The following is an 18,712-nucleotide window of genomic DNA, read 5'->3' on the forward strand; positions in this document are numbered from 1 at the left end:
AGACTAGACAAAACTCTTATTGACTTAATTCTACATAGTTTGTCACTGCTGACTAAAAACATCGAAAAGTATGTCCTATCACTTGATGTAACTTCCTTGGACTGGGTGATAGATCCATTTATGTTAAGTGCATGTGAGTCAGCAGAATTAACTGTTGCAGAAGATGAGCTGACAGAAATCAGAAATGATAGAACAGTAAAACTGAAACACTCATCAACAGATACGGACTAATTCTGGTTGTCTCTCCAAGCAGAATAACTCAGCATCACAAAGAAGGTGATTAAAGCACTTCTTCCTTTCTCAACATCTTATTTATTTATTTAAGACATTTATATCCAACATTATCCCAAGGAGTCTTGATTTAATGTGGCTTACAACAATCAATAATAGCAGTGGATTGGCTAACCTTTTGGTCTAAATCCAATAGACCCACTTTCTCTGCTGGTATAAAACAATCATCATTTTTTGTTTTTCATAGAGCTTATTGGACTCCTTTCAAATTGTCTAAACTAACCAGATCAACATCTCCTCCAACATGTTGGTCTTGTTCTGCTCCTGTTGGTCACCTGAAGCATCTATTCTTTGAATGTTCCCATGTGTCCACCTACTGGAATTTAATATGGAAAAGAATATGTTCAATAATTCCCTTCTCCTCGCCTGTTGGTTTGACATATGATGTGATAATACTTTGTTCTTCAACCCCTAAACTTACACTTGAGGATCAATATCAAAAACGTTTTGATATAATGATGGCTCTAGCCACTCAGCTTATAGTATTTCATTGGAAAAATAATTTGCATTTGAACTTTTGTGAATGGTGGAGTCAACTTTATACTATTAGAATCTATGAAGAATCTGCAGCTTTTATATTTTGTCAATTGCCTACTTTTAAGAAGCATTGGGCTCCTTTTGATCATTACATCAAAACATCAGCATCTCCTAGAGATTAGATTTGTATATTTATACTTACATTGTCACATTTATCTATATGTAATGCATTTGTTTTTTTCCATTTGTTCTTTGTTGTTGTATGTTATATTGGTTTAAATTTTCTTGAAAACTCAATAAAAATGATTAAAATAATAATAATAATAATAATAATAGCAGTGGAAGGAAACAGAGTAGTACCAGTGGACAGGGCCACTGAGACACAGCTGGGCCCAAGGCAGAACTGAATCACCGTGCATGAGCACCTTCCCCCCCCCCCCCCCCCCCCCCCCCGGCCATCGCTGCCCACCCTTTTCTGTCTCTGAATCACTGCTGCACTGCTCCCTCGCTCTGTCCTCTTCTGCTCCTGTGTGCCAGGAGTTGGGACCTGGATGATTGCATTAATGCGATATCATGTTAATGTAATCATCCAGGTCCTGGGCGACATGCAGGAGCAGGAGAGGACAGACCCAGAAGCAGGCAGGAAGAAGCTTGCTGGCGCCACCCCCCCTTGGAGGATGGGTCGGGAGAATTTTGTCCCTTCCTCTCGGCGGCCCTGCCAGTGGATTAAGTGATTATTAGTTGAAAAATCGGGAGGATAATAAGGAAAGTTGACTGTTGTACAACAAAGAACAATCATTATAACAATGAGAGGGGATAGTATCTTACCTGTGTGAGGTTGGTTTCTCTGCTATGAACACAATGAAAAGCAAGTACAGGTCATGGCTTCAAACACTTGAGGAGGACTTGAGGGTATGCTTGTCAACCATCCACCTTCAGACAAGGGAGATCATGAAACATCACCAAACAAAGATTTCTCACTGATTTATTTTTTTTATAAAGATAAGAGGCTGGGGATTTGCTTTAATATTGTTGTTTTTTGAATGCATGTTATATGTGGCTCTAAAGATAGCACAGGATCCTGTTTACTAAGCCGTGCTAGCATCTTTAGCATGCGCTAAAAATTAGCGCATGCTAATACTAGAGACACCCATAGAAATATATGGGTGTCTCTAGCATTTAGAACATGCTAAAAACGTTAGCGCACCTTAGTAAACAGGGTCCACAATGTTTAAAATTGTAATTATTGAACTTTAAACACAATTTTAATACTTGTTTATATATATATATATATCCTTACAAAACTGATGTGTGCCTTGGCTGTTTTTACACTTTATAAGTGTGCCACAAGATGAAAAAGGTTGAAAATCACTGGTCTAATCACAAAGCTCAAAACCATAAGATAATTTGCTTAATTCAGAAATTACAGTAGTTAAAAAAACTTGTAAATATTTTGCAAATAACCAAGTTTTCAAACCTTTTCTAAATCTCAAATAGTCTAATTTGCATCTAATCTAATGTGGACATTTCTATTCCGCTTTACCAATTGGCTCAAAGCCGGATCACAGGGTAAAAGAGAACAGATCCAGGGACATACCCCCAAATTACAATAAAAATAACCGGCCATTTTCTAATATCTCTAGACATTTAAGCTCTAGTTTATAAACCTGTTATGTATTGTGCAAAGAGTTTGTGTTTAAGAAACATAGCAACATGATGGCAGATAAGAGCCAAATGGTCAATCCAATCTGCCCATCCACAGTAAATCACTATTTTCTCCTTTCCTTAATAGATCCCGCGTGCCTGTCCCATGCTTTCTTCAGACACAGTCCTCGTCTCCACCACCTCCACCGGGAGGCGATTTCACTAATCCACCACCGTGAAAAAGTATATCCTCAAATTACTCCTGAGCCTATAATCTCTTATCTTCATCCTGTGTCCTCTCATTCCAGAGTTTTCCCTCATTTGAAAGAGGCTCACCTCCTGTACATTAATGCCACACAGGTATTTAAACATCTCTATCATATCTCCTCTCTCCCTCCTTTCTTCCATTGTATACATATTGAGAGCCTTAAGTCTGTCCCTATACGCTTTACGACAGAGACCACTGACAAATTTTGTAGCCGCTGTCTGGAACAACTTCATCCTGTTTATATCTTTTTGTAGGTATGGTCTCCAGAATTGCACACAGTATTCTAAATGGGACCGCATCAGAGACTTATACAAGGGCACTATCACCTCTTTTTTCCTGCTGGCCATTCCTCTCCCTATGCACCCAAGTATCCTTCTGGCTTTGATCGTCACCTTTTCTACCTATTTAGCCACCTTGAGATCATCTGACACAATCACCCCCAAAACTCATTCTTCTTTCATGCACAGAAGTACTTCACCCCCTATACTATACCATTCTCTTGGAGTTTTGCAACCTAAGTGTAGGTCCCCCCCCCCTCCCAATTGCTGGACCATTCTTCAAGCTTTGCCAGATCCTCCTCATGCTATCCACACCTTCTGGGATGATACCTTATCATCCACAAAGAGACAGGCCATCCGAAATATCACTCACAAAGATGTTAAAAGGAGCAGCCCAAGGACCAATCCTTGCAGTACACCACTGATAACATCCTTTATTTACCACTACCTTCTTCCACTTAACCAGTTTTTAACCCAGTTACTCACTTTAGGATCCATACCGAAGGCACTCAATTTGTTTATCAGATGCCTGTGTGGAACCGAGTCAAAGGCTTTGCTAAAATCAGAGTACATCACATCTAATGCCCCTCCCATATCCAACTCTTTGGTCACCCAGTCAATGAAATCAATTAGATTTGTCTAGCAAGACCTGTCTTGGGTCCTGCAGTCCATTTGATTCTAGAAACCAAACCTCACAATCCTCCGCTTTAGAAGAGTTTCCATTAGTTTACTCACCACCAATATCAGACTAACAGGTCTGTAATTCTCAACCTCCTCCTTACTTCCACTCTTGTGCAGAGGGACCACATCTTCCCTTCTCCAGTCATCCAGGACCACTCCAGACTCTAAGGAAGCATTGAAGAGGTCAGACAATGGAGCCATCAAAACCTCTCTGAGTTCTTTGAGCACCCTTGGATGTATCCCATCAGGCCCCATCACTTGGTCTATTTTTAGTTTAGCTAGCCCCTCATGAACACAGTCTTCTGAGAATTGGTCCTGGTCTACTGAACATCCATCTCCATTAACAATTGTTTTCTGTGGCCCTGCCGAAACACAGCATCCATGAACAAAGAACACTACCCAGCTCATTTTCGAAAATGATCGCCAGCCATCTTCCGACACAAATCGGGAGATTTTTATTTATTTTATTTATTTATCACATTTGTATCCCACCTTTTCCCAGGCGATCTCCTGAACCCGGCCAAATTGAAAAGCCGATTTTGGCCGGGTTCAACTGCTTTCCATCGCGGAGCCGACGAAACATTAAGGGGCGTGTCGGTAGGGTAGTGAAGGCAGGACGGGGGCGAGATGGGGGTGTGCTCACGCAGGGCCGTGCCTAGGGTCTCTGGCGCTCCCCTGTGAAAATGATCACGCCCCCCCCATGAAAATGATCGCTCACCACTTGCCACACTGAAAGGAATTGTCAGCAATATTCTTAGAAACAAATTGCTATACATTGCAAAATAAGATAGCAGATGTAAATTCTCAAAGTGGACATATTCCAAACGCTAAAATGAAAATAAAATGATTTTTTTCTACCTTTGTTGTCTGGTGACTTTCTTTATCATGCTGGTCCAGTATCTGATTCTGCTGCTATCTGTCCTCTTAACTCCATTTCCAGGGCTTCCTTTCCATTTATTTCTTTACTTTTCTCCTTTCTTCTTCATTTCTTGCTCTATATCCATTTCCAGCAATTTCTCCTCTCTCCCTGGGTCCTGCCCTTCCATCCATGTCCATTCTTGTCCCTCTCTGCCCTTCCCTCCTCCATCCATAGCCAGCAATCCTCCTCTCTCCCCTCCCCTCCATTTCCAGCAATTTGTCCTCTCCCTGGGCCCCCATGTCCATCCTTGTCCCTCTCTGCCCTTCCCTCCTCCATCCATAGCCAGCAATCCTCCTCTCTCCCCTCCCCTCCATTTCCAGCAATTTGTCCTGTCCCTGGGCCATGCCCTCCCATCCATGTCCCTCTCTGCCCTTCCCTCCTCCATCCATAGCCAGCAATCCTTCTCTCTCCCCTCCCCTCCATTTCCAGCAATTTGTCCTCTTCCTGGGCCCCCATGTCCATCCTTGTCCCTCTCTGCCCTTCCCTCCTCCATCCATAGCCAGCAATCCTTGCCTCCTCTCTCCCCTCCCCTCCATTTCCAGCAATTTGTCCTCTCCCTGGGCTCCCATGTCCATCCTTGTCCCTCTCTGCCCTTCCCTCCTCCATCCATAGCCAGCAATCCTCTCTCCCCTCCCCTCCCCTTCCAGCAATTTGTCCTCTCCCTGGGCCCTGCCCTCCCATCCATGCCTCTCTGCCCTCCCATCCATGCCTCTCTGCCCTTCCCTCCGCGCCCTGGTGCCTTTAAATCTTTTACTTCCGGTCGCAGCAGTGTCAGTGAAAGCGGAGCGCTGCCGACGTCTCCCTTCCCTTTGCGCTCTTGGTTCCCTCAGTGTCCGCCTTCTTCTGACGTCAGAAGAAGACGGGACACTGAGGGAACCAACGAGTGCAAGGGAAGGGAGACGTCGGCAGCAGTGGCGTAGCTAGGGTAGTTGACACCCGGGGCCGGTCATTTTTTAACACCCCCCCCCCCCAAATCCAGTACTAGGCATACCGAGAATACAAAACACTCACAACCTATAGAGCAATTCTACCATACCATAAGTAGTCATTTCTACGAGTCACACAAGGAAAAGGAAAGCATCTTAAGCACTACAGTGAGCACTAGAACATCAATTCACCTATTGTAAAACGAAACCAGACAGAATAGTACAGATTGTCGATCCTGCACAGTCAATGCCAACTGAAAGCCATGTCTTTTTCACAAACACAGATACACCCTAATCCACTATAGAATAAGTAATCATAAACTTTCTATTTAGACAAAAATTAAACTGAACCCCCGATGCCAGACTCTGCATACAATGCAACACCACAGAAACAGAAAATGTCTCCTAGTACTGTGCAAAATATAAAGACAGCAGATGTAAATTTGAAAAAACTAACAAACACCAATCACCACTTTACAAATTAACAAATAGAAATAAAACAAATACAGAAAATAAAATAATACCATTTTATTGGACTAATACATTTAGCTTCCAGAGGCCAAAATCTCCTTCCTCAGGTCAATACAGTATAGTGCTGTTACAGTATCCTATCCTGATCTGAGGAAGGGGGTTTTGTTCTCTGAAAGTTAAGTCAAAATGTATTAAAATTAGTCCAATAAAAAGATTACCTTATTTACATGTTCTATTTATAAACATTTATTAACACAGCTAAAATACTATATCCTAAAGCAAAATAATAAAAATATATATTTACAGTTTGTTGTCTTTGGTTTCTGCTTTCCTCATCTTCTTTTCACCGTCTTCCTTCCATCCACCATCTGCCCTCTCTCTCTCCTTTCCCTCTAGCATTTGCCCTCTATCTCTGTCCCCTTCCATCCACTGTCTGCTCTTTCACTCCCTTCTATCCACTGTCTGCCCTTTCTCTCTGCTCCTTCGATTCACCATTTGCCCTCTCTCTTTCCCCCTCCCATCCATTCAGGGTCTGCCCTCCCTCTCACTCCCCATTCCATCCAGGATCTATCCCTCCTCTCTCACTGCCCCCTCTTTTCGGCTCCCAGTTCCCACCTGCGGCTGCCCCTAGTTCCAGATCCATTGATTCTCCCATCCACCCCTGCCCCAGGCATGACCCCATTCTCCCTCCTGCTCACTTTTCAGACCCCAGTTCCAGCTCCATGCCCCTTCTCCCATCTGTCTCCCACCCAGTCCCTTCTGCCCATCCGAGTCCCCCTCACCCCATCTGTCTCCCACCCAGTCCCTTCTGCTATCCAAGTGCCCCCCACCCTCACCCCATCTGTCTCCCACCCAGTCCCTTCTGCCCATCCGAGTCCCCCTCACTCCATCTGTCTCCCACCCAGTCCCTTCTGCTATCCAAGTGCCCCCCACCCTCACCCCATCTGTCTCCCACCCAGTCCCTTCTGCCCATCCGAGTCCCCCTCACTCCATCTGTCTCCCACCCAGTCCCTTCTGCTATCCAGTGCCCCCCACCCTCACCCCATCTGTCTCCCACCCAGTCCCTTCTGCCCATCCGAGTCCCCCTCACCCCATCTGTCTCCCACCCAGTCCCTTCTGCTATCCAAGTGCCCCCCACCCTCACCCCATCTGTCTCCCACCCAGTCCCTTCTGCCCATCCGAGTCCCCCTCACCCCATCTGTCCCCCACCCTCACCCTGCCTCGTCTTCTCCCTGCCACCCGGTCTTTAAAAAGAAATTGCTGACGCGATAGTGAGCGCAGCACCTCGTGTGCAAGTAAAAGAAGCGGATCCGATCATCTCATTGGGCCTTCCTTCACTGTCCCGCCCTAGAGGAAATAGGAAGTTGTGTCAGAGGAGGGCGGGACAGTGAGGGAAGGCCCAATGAGATGATCGGATCCGCTTCTTTTACTTGCACACGAGGTGCTGCGCTCGCTATCGCGTCAGCAATTTATTTTTAAAGGGCTGGTGCAGGGGGGGGGGGGGGTGCCAGGAAGAAGAGCAGTGGGAGCGGCGGCACCCCCCTTTCTGGTGATACCCGGGACGGACCGCCCCCACCGCCCCGCCCTTGCTACGCCACTGGTCGGCAGCGCTTTCACTGATGCTGCTGCGACCGAGGTAAAAGATTTAAAGGCCTCAGCGGCGCGGGGCGAGGGTAAGCACCGCGGCGGCGCCCTCCAGAGGTGGGCGCCCCCCTGCGGTGCTTACCCCGCTTACCGCATCGGCACGGCCCTGTGCTCACGAGATGGCCAGCTTCATCCGATAATGGAAAAAAAAAGCTAGGCTTGACGAGCATTTTGCCGGCTTTACTTGGTCCCTTTTTCTTTTCACGACCAAGCTTCAAAAAGGAGCCCCAACTGACCAAATGACCACCGGAGGGAATCGGGGATGACCTCCCCTTACTCTCCCAGTGGTCACCAACCCCCTCCCACCCAAAAAAAAAACAAAAAAAAACCTTTTTTGCCAGCCTGTATGCCAGCCTCAAATGTCATACCCAGCTCCCTGATAGCAGTATGCAAGTCCCTGGAGCAGTTTTTATTGGGTGCAGTGCACTTCAGACAGGTGGACCTAGGCCCATCCTCCCTACCTGTTACACTTGTGGTGGTAAATGGGAGCCCTCCCAAACTCACCGTACCCACATGTAGGTGCTCCCCTTCACCCCTTAGGGCTATGGTAATGGTGTAGAGTTGTGGGGATTGGGTTTGGGGAGGATTTGGGGGGCTAAACAACCAAGGGAAGGGAGCTATGCACCTGGGAGCTATTTTTTCTTTAATTTTTAGAAGTGCCCCCTAGGGTGCCCGGTTGGTGTCCTGGCATATGAGGGGGGCCAGTACACTACAAATGCTGGCTCCTCCCACAACCAAATGCCTTGGATTTGGCCGGGTTTGAGATCGCCGGCATTATTTTCCATTATGACTGAAAACTGATGCCGGCCATCTCAAACCTTGCGAACTCTGACATTTGGCCGGGCCCAACCGTATTAGTGAAGAAAAATATGGCCGGCCATCTTTTTCGAAAATACGGTTGGCTCCGCCCACTTGCGGTGCTGGCTCTGAAGAAGGCCCGCGAGCTATTTGGCCGGCGCCATTCGATTATGCCCCTCCATGGCTCACTATGCCATTTTGACACTTCCTCTTATCGCTTACATATCTAAAAAAATGTCTTCTCTCCTAATTTTACCGTACCTGCTATCTTTCTTTTCATTAGTGTCTTTGCTTTCTTGACAGCTTTTCCCAATATTTTTGCCTGTCTTCCTCTTTCTGTGTTGTCTTGTAACTTATGAAGGCTAATATTTTTTCTTTTATTTTGCCAGCTACTTCATTCGAGAACCAAAGCAGCCTTCTTTTCCTCTTACTTTTACGTACTTTCCTAACATGAAGGTTTGTCGCCTTTAAAAGAGCTCCTTTCAGTTTCGCCCACTGCTGTTTTACTTTCTTCAGTTGTTTCCATCCAACTAACTCTTTGAGATATTTCCCCATCTTGGCAAAGTTAGTTCTTTTGACGTCTAGAACCTTCAATCTTGAATAAGCCCTCTCCTCATGTGTCTTAATATTGAACCACACCATCTGATCATTAGATGCCAAATGATCACCCACTGTAACATCAGAAACACTCTCCCCATTTGTAAACACCAGGTCCAGAATACCTTCATTCCATTACCAACTGCTGGAACAATTGTTCCTGTAGAGAATCCAAGATCCCCTTGCTTCTAGACAACCCCGCAGCAGGGACGCCCCAATCAACGTCCGGCATATTAAAATCACCTATCAGTAGTACTTCCCCTTTCCTAGTTATCTTGTGAATGTCTTCGATTAAATCTCTGTCTATTTCCTCTCATTGTGTGGGAGGCCTGTATATCACACCAATGTAAATACTTTTTCCATTCCCTCTTTCCAGAATAACCCACAGTGCTTCTTCCTTACCCCATAGGTCCTGCCACTTTAATATTATTCCTAACATTTAACTGCCCTCCTAAAAGAATAATAGCATTTAATGTCTCATATAGTGTGTGGCAGCTTATTCCACAGTAGAGGAAAAGAGAGGGTCCAAAGTGCACCAATCAAACAAAACAAAAAAAAGCACATAAGGGCCTTCAGGTGCAGGACAATGTAGATAATTTAATATAAAGAGACCCGACACGGGCTGTGTTTCGGCGACAACTCTCCTGCTTCAGGGGTCACAAAACTCCTGTGTCAAACTTTGGAAAGCTGTCAGTGATAACAAATGGGTACTTCGAAACTAGGCATGTGTTCAAAATAATGCAAATTGGAAACATCCGTTTCAATCCTGCAAGTGCAAGAAGACGCTGCCAGAAAAAAAACGCATAGGAAGATGCTGCCAGAAAACAAATGCACTTGCACTACTGATATGGATGTTTCTGATCCGCATTATTTTGAACACATACCTAGATTCTGAGTACCCATTTGTTATCATTGACAGCATTCCAAAGTTTGACACAGGAGTTGTGTGACCCCTGAGGCATGTGAGTTGTCGCCGAAACATGGCCCGTGTCAGGTCTCTTTGTATTAAAGTATCTACATTTTCCTACACCTGAAGGCCCTTCAGGGGCATAATCGAACGCGAACGCCCATCTCCATGGGCGTCTATGTCTGAAAACGGGTATGTGAAGAAGCGGGACAGACCGTATTTTCGAAAAAAATGGGCGTCCATCTTTTGTTTCGAAAATACGGTTTGAACGGACCAAATGCCCATGGATTTGGTCCTTTCTGAGCTGGGCGGTTTGTTTTTTTTGCGATAATGGAAAATAAAAACGCCCAGCTCAGAAACGTCCTAATCCAAGCCATTTGATCGTGGGAGGGACAAATGTACAACACTGACATAGCTCTTAGGGGTGAAGGGGGCAACTACATGTGGGTACAGTGGGTTTCAGAGGCCTCCCATTTACCACCACAAGTGGTACAGGTGGGGGGGCCTGGGCCTGGGTCTGCCTGCCTGAAGTGCACTGCAGTACCCACTAAAAGTGCTCCAGGGACAGGACTTGTTGCTGCTGTATAACCTTGGCACAGCAGTTCACACCTGAAGACTAATCTCGCTGAAAACGTCCTTTATTTGAATAAGCACCTTTACTCACAGTTAACTGCAGATCACAGGTTGTGTCCCACTGCCAGTGCTTTTTTTGTGCCGGTACGCAACGGTACGGCGTACCGGCACCTTTTTCTCCCCCTCCCCTCCCCTCCCCTCCCCTCCCATTACTTCCAGCGATTCTCTGCCTCTCTCCTGCCCTCCCATCGACGTGCAGCGATTTTTCCGTCCCTCCCCTGCCCTCATCTCTCTCATATCCAGCGATTCTTCGTCCCCCAGGGTCCTCCTTCACTGCCTGCCAGCCAGTCGGACTCAGAAGCGAACGGTGTAGCTTCCTTCTGCAGGTCCCGCCTATGCGTAAACAGGAAGTTGTAGGCGGGACTTGCAGAGGGAAGCTACGACGCTGCCAGCCAATCGTTGCCTGCACCGTTCGCTTCTGAGTCCGACGCTGGCTGGCAGGCAGGCAGTGAAGGAGGACCCTGGGGGACGAAGAATCGCTGGATATTGGGAGAGGTGAGGGCAGGGGAGGGACGGAAAAATCGCTGCACGTCGATGGGAGGGCAGGGGAGAGGTGGAGAATCGCTGGAAATAATGGGAGGGAAGGGCAGGGGAGAGAGAATTGCTGGACATGGGATGGGAGGGAAGTGCAGGGGAGAGAGAATTGCTGGACATGGGATGGGAGGGAAGGGCAAGAGAGAGAATTGCTGGACATGGGAAGGGCAGGGGAGAGAGAATTGGACATGGGATGGGAGGGAAGGGCAGGGGAGAGAGAATTGCTGGACATGGCATGGGAGGGAAGGGCAGGGGAGAGAGAATTGCTGGAAATCAATGGGATGGGAGGGAAGGGCAGGGGAGAGAGAATTGCTGGACATGGGAAGGGCAGGGGAGAGAGAATTGGACATGGGATGGGAGGGAAGGGCAGGGGAGAGAGAATTGCTGGACATGGGATGGGAGGGAAGGGCAAGGGAGAGAGAATTGCTGGACATGGGAAGGGCAGGGGAGAGAGAATTGGACATGGGAGGGAAGGGCAGGGGAGAGAGAATTGCTGGACATGGGAGGGAAGGGCAGGGGAGAGAGAATTGCTGGAAATCAATGGGATGGGAGGGAAGGGCAGGGGAGAGAGAATTGCTGGACATGGGATGGGAGGGAAGGGCAGGGGAGAGAGAATTGCTGGAAATCAATGGGATGGGAGGGAAGGGCAGGGGAGAGAGAATTGCTGGACATGGGATGGGAGGGAAGGGCAGGGGAGAGAGAATTGCTGGAAATCAATGGGATGGGAGGGAAGGGCAGGGGAGAGAGAATTGCTGGACATGGGAAGGGCAGGGGAGAGAGAATTGGACATGGGATGGGAGGGAAGGGCAGGGGAGAGAGAATTGCTGGAAATCAATGGGATGGGAGGGAAGGGCAGGGGAGAGAGAATTGCTGGACATGGGATGGGAGGGAAGGGCAGGGGAGAGAGAATTGCTGGAAATCAATGGGATGGGAGGGAAGGGCAGGGGAGAGAGAATTGCTGGAAATCAATGGGATGGGCAGGGGAGAGAGAATTGCTGCACATGGGATGGGAGGGAAGGGCAAGGGAGAGAGAATTGCTGGACATGGGAAGGGCAGGGGAGAGAGAATTGGACATGGGATGGGAGGGAAGGGCAGGGGAGAGAGAATTGCTGGACATGGGAAGGGCAGGGGAGAGAGAATTGCTGGACATTGGATGGGCTGGGAGGGAAGGGCAAGGGAGAGAGAATTGCTGGACATGGGAAGGGCAGGGGAGAGAGAATTGCTGGACATGGGAGGGAAGGGCAGGGGAGAGAGAATTGCTGGACATGGGATGGGAGGGAAGGGCAAGGGAGAGAATTGCTGGACATAGGATGGGATGGGAGGGAAGGGCAAGGGAGAGAGAATTGCTGGACATGGGATGGGAGAATTGCTGGACATGGGAGGGAAGGGCAGGGGAGAGAGAATTGCTGGACATGGGATGGAAGGGCAAGGGAGAGAGAATTGCTGGACATTGATGGGAGGGCAGGGATGAGATAATTGCTGATCATGGAGGGGAGGGCAGGGAAGATAGAATTGCTGGACATGGAGGGGAGAGAGGAGAATCGCTGGACGGGGAGGGGAGGACAGGGAAGAGAGAATTGCTGGACATGGAGGGGAGAGAGGAGAATCGCTGGACAGGGAAGAGAGAATTGCTGGACATGGATGAGAGGAGAGAGAGGAGAAATGCTAGAAATGGATGGAGAGGAGAGCAGGAGATAGAGAAGAATTGCTGGACATGGATGGAGGAGTTGGCTAGGAGAGAGGAGAAATGCTGACTTGGATGGAGGAGAGGGGAGAGAGAATTATTGCTTTATATGGATATAGAGGAGGGAAGAGAGATGAGAAATGCTGGACATGGATGGAGGGGAAGAGAGAGGAGAAGTGCTGGACATGAATGGAGGGGAGGAAAGAAAAAAAAAGATGCGCATGGATGGAGATGAGGGAAAGGGAAGAGGAGAAAAACTGCACTTGGATGGAGAAAATAGGCAAAAGCTGGATCCATGTTATACCTCCTCCAGTCAATTCCATGGAGGAGGACCCAGCTTTTACTTATGGATGCAGGGCAACAAAAGAAGAAGAAAGGAGGAAAGTAAAGAAATAAATGGAAAGGAAACCCTGGAAACGGAGTTAAGAGAACAGATAGAGAGCAGCAGAATCAGAGACTGGGACCAATATGGATAGAAAAACAAAGTCACCAGACAACAAAGGTAGAAAAAAATCATTTTATTTTCATTTTTTAGTGTTTGGAATTTGTCTTATTTTGCACTGGGTATACTGGAGCTGTAAGAGCTTACAGAAATTATTTATAATGAAAAAAAATCACATTATTTTTTCTCCTATACTAGTATAATATTTTCAATGATGTCTGTTTATATGCGCCATGGCTGGTATAAGGGGTTTGGCTAATGTGGGTGTGGCTATAATAGGGGCGGTGCCATGTGTGGTGACCCCGCCCACAATGAGTACCGGCACCTTTTTTTCTACAAAAAAAGCACTGCCCACTGGCAACGAGTCTCACTGGTACTGAGATTAGCAGTAGGTCCGAGCTGGCAGCATGGTGTACGATGCCCTCTTTCAGCAACATTCAAGGTAAGAACTAAGTGCTGTAACGTGGCTAACACATGAAAGGGATCTAAAACTGGCTTACAAAAATGGCCACTACCTCATGGACTACCGGAAACACAACAGGGCACACTCTGACCCAGTAAGCAGAGGGAAAAGCACCATGGGAGTACAGCCTACCAACATCGTGAGCATTTAACACAAGCTAATGGAATCACGGAGCCCAATACCCTACACCCACCACAGTGCATTGCTGATGTGACTCTGCAGTGCCCTTAACAGAAAAGGTGTCACACTCACCCGAGACCCACATCAGAACCAGGGAAAGGCTGCCAGAGGATAGAACACATTCTGCTGTCAGTGAGGTGGGTACGGAATTTGAGGCTGGCATACAGGCTGGGAAAAAAGTTTGTAAAGTGGGTTTCTTTTGGTGGGAGGGGGTTAGTGACCACAGGGGGAGTCAGGGCAGGTGATCCCCGATGCCCTCCAGTGGTCATCTGGTCAGTTGGGACACTTTTTCGGGACTTGTTCGTGACAAAAAAGGGTAAAAAAAAGTGACCCAAAATCGCGGTAAAAACACCTTTTTTTTCGATTATCACCTAAAGACACCCATCTCTGCTCAGCCGATAACCACGCCCCAGTCCCGCCTTCACCATACCTCCGAGACGCCCCCCATCAACTTTATTCGTTCCCGCAACGGAGTGCAGTTGAAGATGCCCAAAATCGGCTTTCAATTATACCGATTTGGGCACCCGCAAGAGAAAGACGTCCATCTCCCGATTTAGGTCGGAATATAGGCGTTTTTCTCTTTCGATTATAAGGTGGCTTGTATGCTTTCTTTTGTTTAGCTTTTTGTTTAGTTACCTATCAGAGATCTCCGCCTTGTAACCAATTTTTGACACGTTGATATTGACGGCACATTCAATCTAACTTCCTGCATAGACCGTAACTCCCTATGAACCAAATATAAAGAAATCATATTTTGAAGATAATCTGGAACTTGTCAATATAAAATCTTAAAAACAAATATCAACAACTTAAAATGAATTCTTGCCTTCACCGGCAACCAGTGCAACTTCACCAGAAAAGGACTAGCATGATCAGTAGAACTTCCAAAAATATAGCTTTGCTGCTGTGTTCTGAATTACCTGAATTTGATGCAGCTGTGTATCTGGTAAACCTAATAAGAGTGATACTGCAATAGTCTATTTGACTTAAAACCATAGATTGCAAAATCATTCTAAATTGAGGAGGACCTAATAATGGTTTAATGTGACAAAGTAACTTCAATTTAAAGAAAACCTTCTTCAATATTTCATTTATTTACTTTTCCATTCCCAGAGTAGAATCCAGAAACACCCCTAATATTTGAATGTGTGCCTGTAAAGAGATTTTGGCTGTTGCTAATTTAATTTTTACTTGTGGAACATCTATATCTTTACCTGCAATCATGGGATCCAACTTTCCAAAATATTTGGGGGTGCTAAACCCTATGGAAATTAGCCCTCCCTAGACATGAGTTTGGTCAATATTGTGGGGTGCTCAAGCATAGTACAGACAGAGAGGGTAATACAGTATACAATCAGAGAAACCAAAAGAAAAAAAGCAACACTCTCTTTGGACTTAACAGGAGAAGGCTCCCTCGCCGGAGCCCGCTTTTTTCGCGCCATAGCGAAATCAATGCAAGTCACCCAGGCTTTTCTAAGGCATTTACAACCTCAATTCTGAACGATCGCCATATTTACAAATTTGACCCCTGAGGCAGGCGCCTTTTGGGCGCCGAAACACGGCCCGTGTCGGGTCTTTGGCTAATAAAGTACTCCTGTTGTCCCATTCTTGAAGGCCCAGTGTTGCTTTTTTTCTTTTGGGGTGCTCAAGCACCCACAGGGTTGGCACTTATGCCTGCAACCCATAGAATATTTGTTTTACTGGGATTAATTTTCAAACCATTCAGAAGCATCTTTTCAAACACTTGCATCATCACCTCTGTTGCCTCTGGAAAGTTCTTTACTATATTTTTATTTATTTTTGTTATATTTGTACCCCATGCTGTCCCACTCATGGCAGGCTCAATGTGGCTTACATGGGGCAATGGAGGGTTAAGTGACTTGCCCAGAGTCACAAGGAGCTGCCTGTGCCTGAAGTGGGAATTGAACTCAGTTCCTCAGGACCAAAGTCCACCACCCTAACCACTAGGCCACTCCTCCACTCCACTATAGGGAACAATAGCTAAATGTCATCAGCATAAGGAAACTTTCATCCAGTTTCAGTAACAAAATATCATGATCTACCAAGTCAAAGTTGGAAATAGACAAGTTTTGAAGAAGAGCAAGCAAAATAATAAAGGGGATGGAACTCCTCTCATATGCGTTCCATCCCATAACCCTTTTATTTTCTGACAAGTCTGAAAATCCAGATATACTACTGTATATACCATTGATTAATCCTTATCCAAATTTCATGGACTCCTTCAAAATGATTTAATAGATTGGTTGGATGAGACCTTCTTTTACTAAATCCATTTTGGCTCTGTCCCATTAATCCGTGTCTGTCCAGATGGGCAGTAATTTTCTCTTCAGAACAGCTTCTAACATTTTGCCTGACACCAGCATCATGCTAACAGGTCTGTACTTTCCTGAATCACCTCACAGCTTTTACACTAGCCACCCTCCAATCATATTGTAACTGATTTGAAGAAGTCACAGCATATTAATAATAAATCTGCAGTTTAATTTAGGAGTTATTTTAGTACTCTGTGGCAGGGGCGTAGCTACGGGTGGGCCCAGGCCCACCCAATTTCAACCCAGGCCCACCCAGCGCCAGCCCCAGCTCCCATTGCCGGCCACTGCTGCTTTTCCTGATGAGCAGCAGGGCTGGCGCTACAAAAAGAAGAAGCGCTCAGCTGACTGAGCTGAGCGCCAACGCTAAGACTTGACGAGAAAAAATGTTTTTTAAAAAACGCGGCACCGCAGGCAGCCTCAAAGCATTGGCTGCTGGCTCTGCAGGCTCCGCCCGTCTCTTATGTCACTGCCCCTGGAGCGAAGCAGGGGCAGTGACGTAAGAGACGGGCGGAGCCTGCAGAGCCAGCAGCCAATGCTTTGAGGCTGCCTGCGGTGCCGCATTTTTTAAAAAACATTTTTTCTCGTCGAGTCTTAGCGTTGGTGCTCAGCTCAGTCAGCTGAGCGCTTCTTCTTTTTGTAGCGCCGGCCCTGCTGCTCATCAGGAAAAGCAGCAGTGGCCAGCAATGGGGGCTGGTGGGCCTGAATCGGGAGAGGGAAAATGGATGGCAGGATGGGGAGAAAGAGGGAAAATGGAAGGATGGGGAGAGAAAGAGGGAAACAGATGGGAAGATGGCAGAGAAAGAGGGAAAATGGAAGGATGGGGAGAGAAAGAGGGAAAACATGGGAGGATGGCAGAGAAAGAGGGAAAACGGAAGGATGGGGAGAGAAAGAGGGAAAACAGATGGGAGGAGGGCAGAGAAAGAGGGAAAACGGAAGGATGGGGAGAGAAAGAGGGAAAACAGATGGGAGGATGGCAGAGAAAGAGGGAAAATGGAAGAATGCGGAGAGAAAGAGGGAAAACAGATGGGAGAATGGCAGAGAAAGAGGGGAGATGGATGAAAGGATGCAGAGAAAAAGGGGAGAGACTGGAAGGATGTGGAGAGAGAAGGGACACTGAACAGAAAAGGGTAGAGAGATAGACACTGGTTAGAAGGAGGGAGAGAGACATTAGATGGAAGGCTCAGGAGAGAGGGTAGATGGGTGGAAGGATGGGGAGAGAAAGAGGGAAGACGCTGGATGGAAGGGTAGGGAGAAAGAGGTGACACGATGGAAGGTTGCAGAAAGAAAGAGGGGAGACTATTGGAAGGATGGGGAGACAGAGGGGAGAGACTGGAAGGATGGGGAGAGAAAGAGGAGAGCTGCTGCATGGAAAGGGGGAGTAGTGAAAGATTGGAGAATAAGAGGAAGGGGCATGGGTAGAACAAGGGTGAGAAAAAGATGAAAAGCCATAAGTAGATGAAGGAAATTAAAGAATGGATAGTAAGAATGAATTAAATCTGGACACAGAGAGAGGCAGAAAAATATTGAAGAAAGCAAAGAAAAAGGAGAGAAAAATGACAAATGGCCAGGAAACCCTGGCAGAAGAGTTAAGCGAAAACGAAGGAAAGCAGAATCTAGAGACTGGGAGCAACACAATGAGAAAAAGTAAATGGCCATTCAACAAAGGTAAAGAAAATAATTTTATTTTTAATTTAGGATAAAGTAATATGGTGTTAATAAAGTTTCAGAGACCAATACTTCCTTCCTTAGGTCAGGAGAGGATACTGTAACAGCATTATTCTGACCTGAGGCAGGAGGTTTTGGCCTCTGAAAGCTCATTGAAAAGGGTGTTAGGTTATTAAATAAATTGTCTGAAATTGGACGCACTGAAAAGCAGAACTTTACCCTGTGTGACAAATGCATCTGAGTGTGAATAAATTTTGCTGGGGGAGGGGGCAATTTTGTGCCCACCCACTTTGGGTTCAGGCCCACCCAAAATTGGCAGTCTGGCTACGCCACTGGTCCCCCACCTTGGGCTCTGGCCCCCTCTCACCTCGAGGTCGTCTGGCTACACCAAACATTACGTAAACAGCATGAAAATTCCTACAGTTACAGTTTATTACATTTGCTATACCGCTAGGCGTTTTACAAGAAAAAGATCTGAGCAGTGCACAACGATACAGGAATTGAAACAAAATATTTTTGGGCTGCGCGCTCCTAATTTTGGGTTTGTGAGGGTCACTGCGCGGATAGACGCCTCATGCACCTTCTCTAGTTTGACAGCTACTGGGTGGTGGTACTGTCACGTGTGTGCTGCTCCCTCATAAGCCCCGCCCCCTGGGTCCCGCTTTCCTCAGACGGGTTTCTCGGGGAAACGTGACGCACTTGGCGGCGACTCAGTCGCTCTCTCATCCGGGAACGACATAACACATTCCTCCTCGAGTCGACCTCGAGTAGCAGCAGGAGGAGGGCGGTGGAGGCGGATCCTTAACGCCCACGCCCTCCTCCTCCGTGTCTCTATCTGTGTATCGCTAACCGGTCACGAGTCACGACCCACGGGTCC

General features: G+C 46.9%; 1 long non-coding RNA gene across 1 annotated transcript; it reads right to left on the minus strand.

Annotated features, from left to right (window-relative positions):
• Positions 1 to 376: 376 nt before the first annotated feature.
• LOC115476911 lies at positions 377 to 18,495 on the minus strand. Its single transcript, XR_003943233.1, has 3 exons — positions 18,416 to 18,495; positions 1,597 to 1,701; positions 377 to 607 (listed from the first exon to the last, which is right to left on the minus strand). It is a non-coding gene; the product is annotated as an uncharacterized LOC115476911 (long non-coding RNA).
• Between the last annotated feature and the right edge of the window lie 217 nt (positions 18,496 to 18,712).

This window comes from Microcaecilia unicolor, chromosome 8, assembly GCF_901765095.1.
Source record: "Microcaecilia unicolor chromosome 8, aMicUni1.1, whole genome shotgun sequence".
NCBI classification, from domain to species: domain Eukaryota; kingdom Metazoa; phylum Chordata; class Amphibia; order Gymnophiona; family Siphonopidae; genus Microcaecilia; species Microcaecilia unicolor.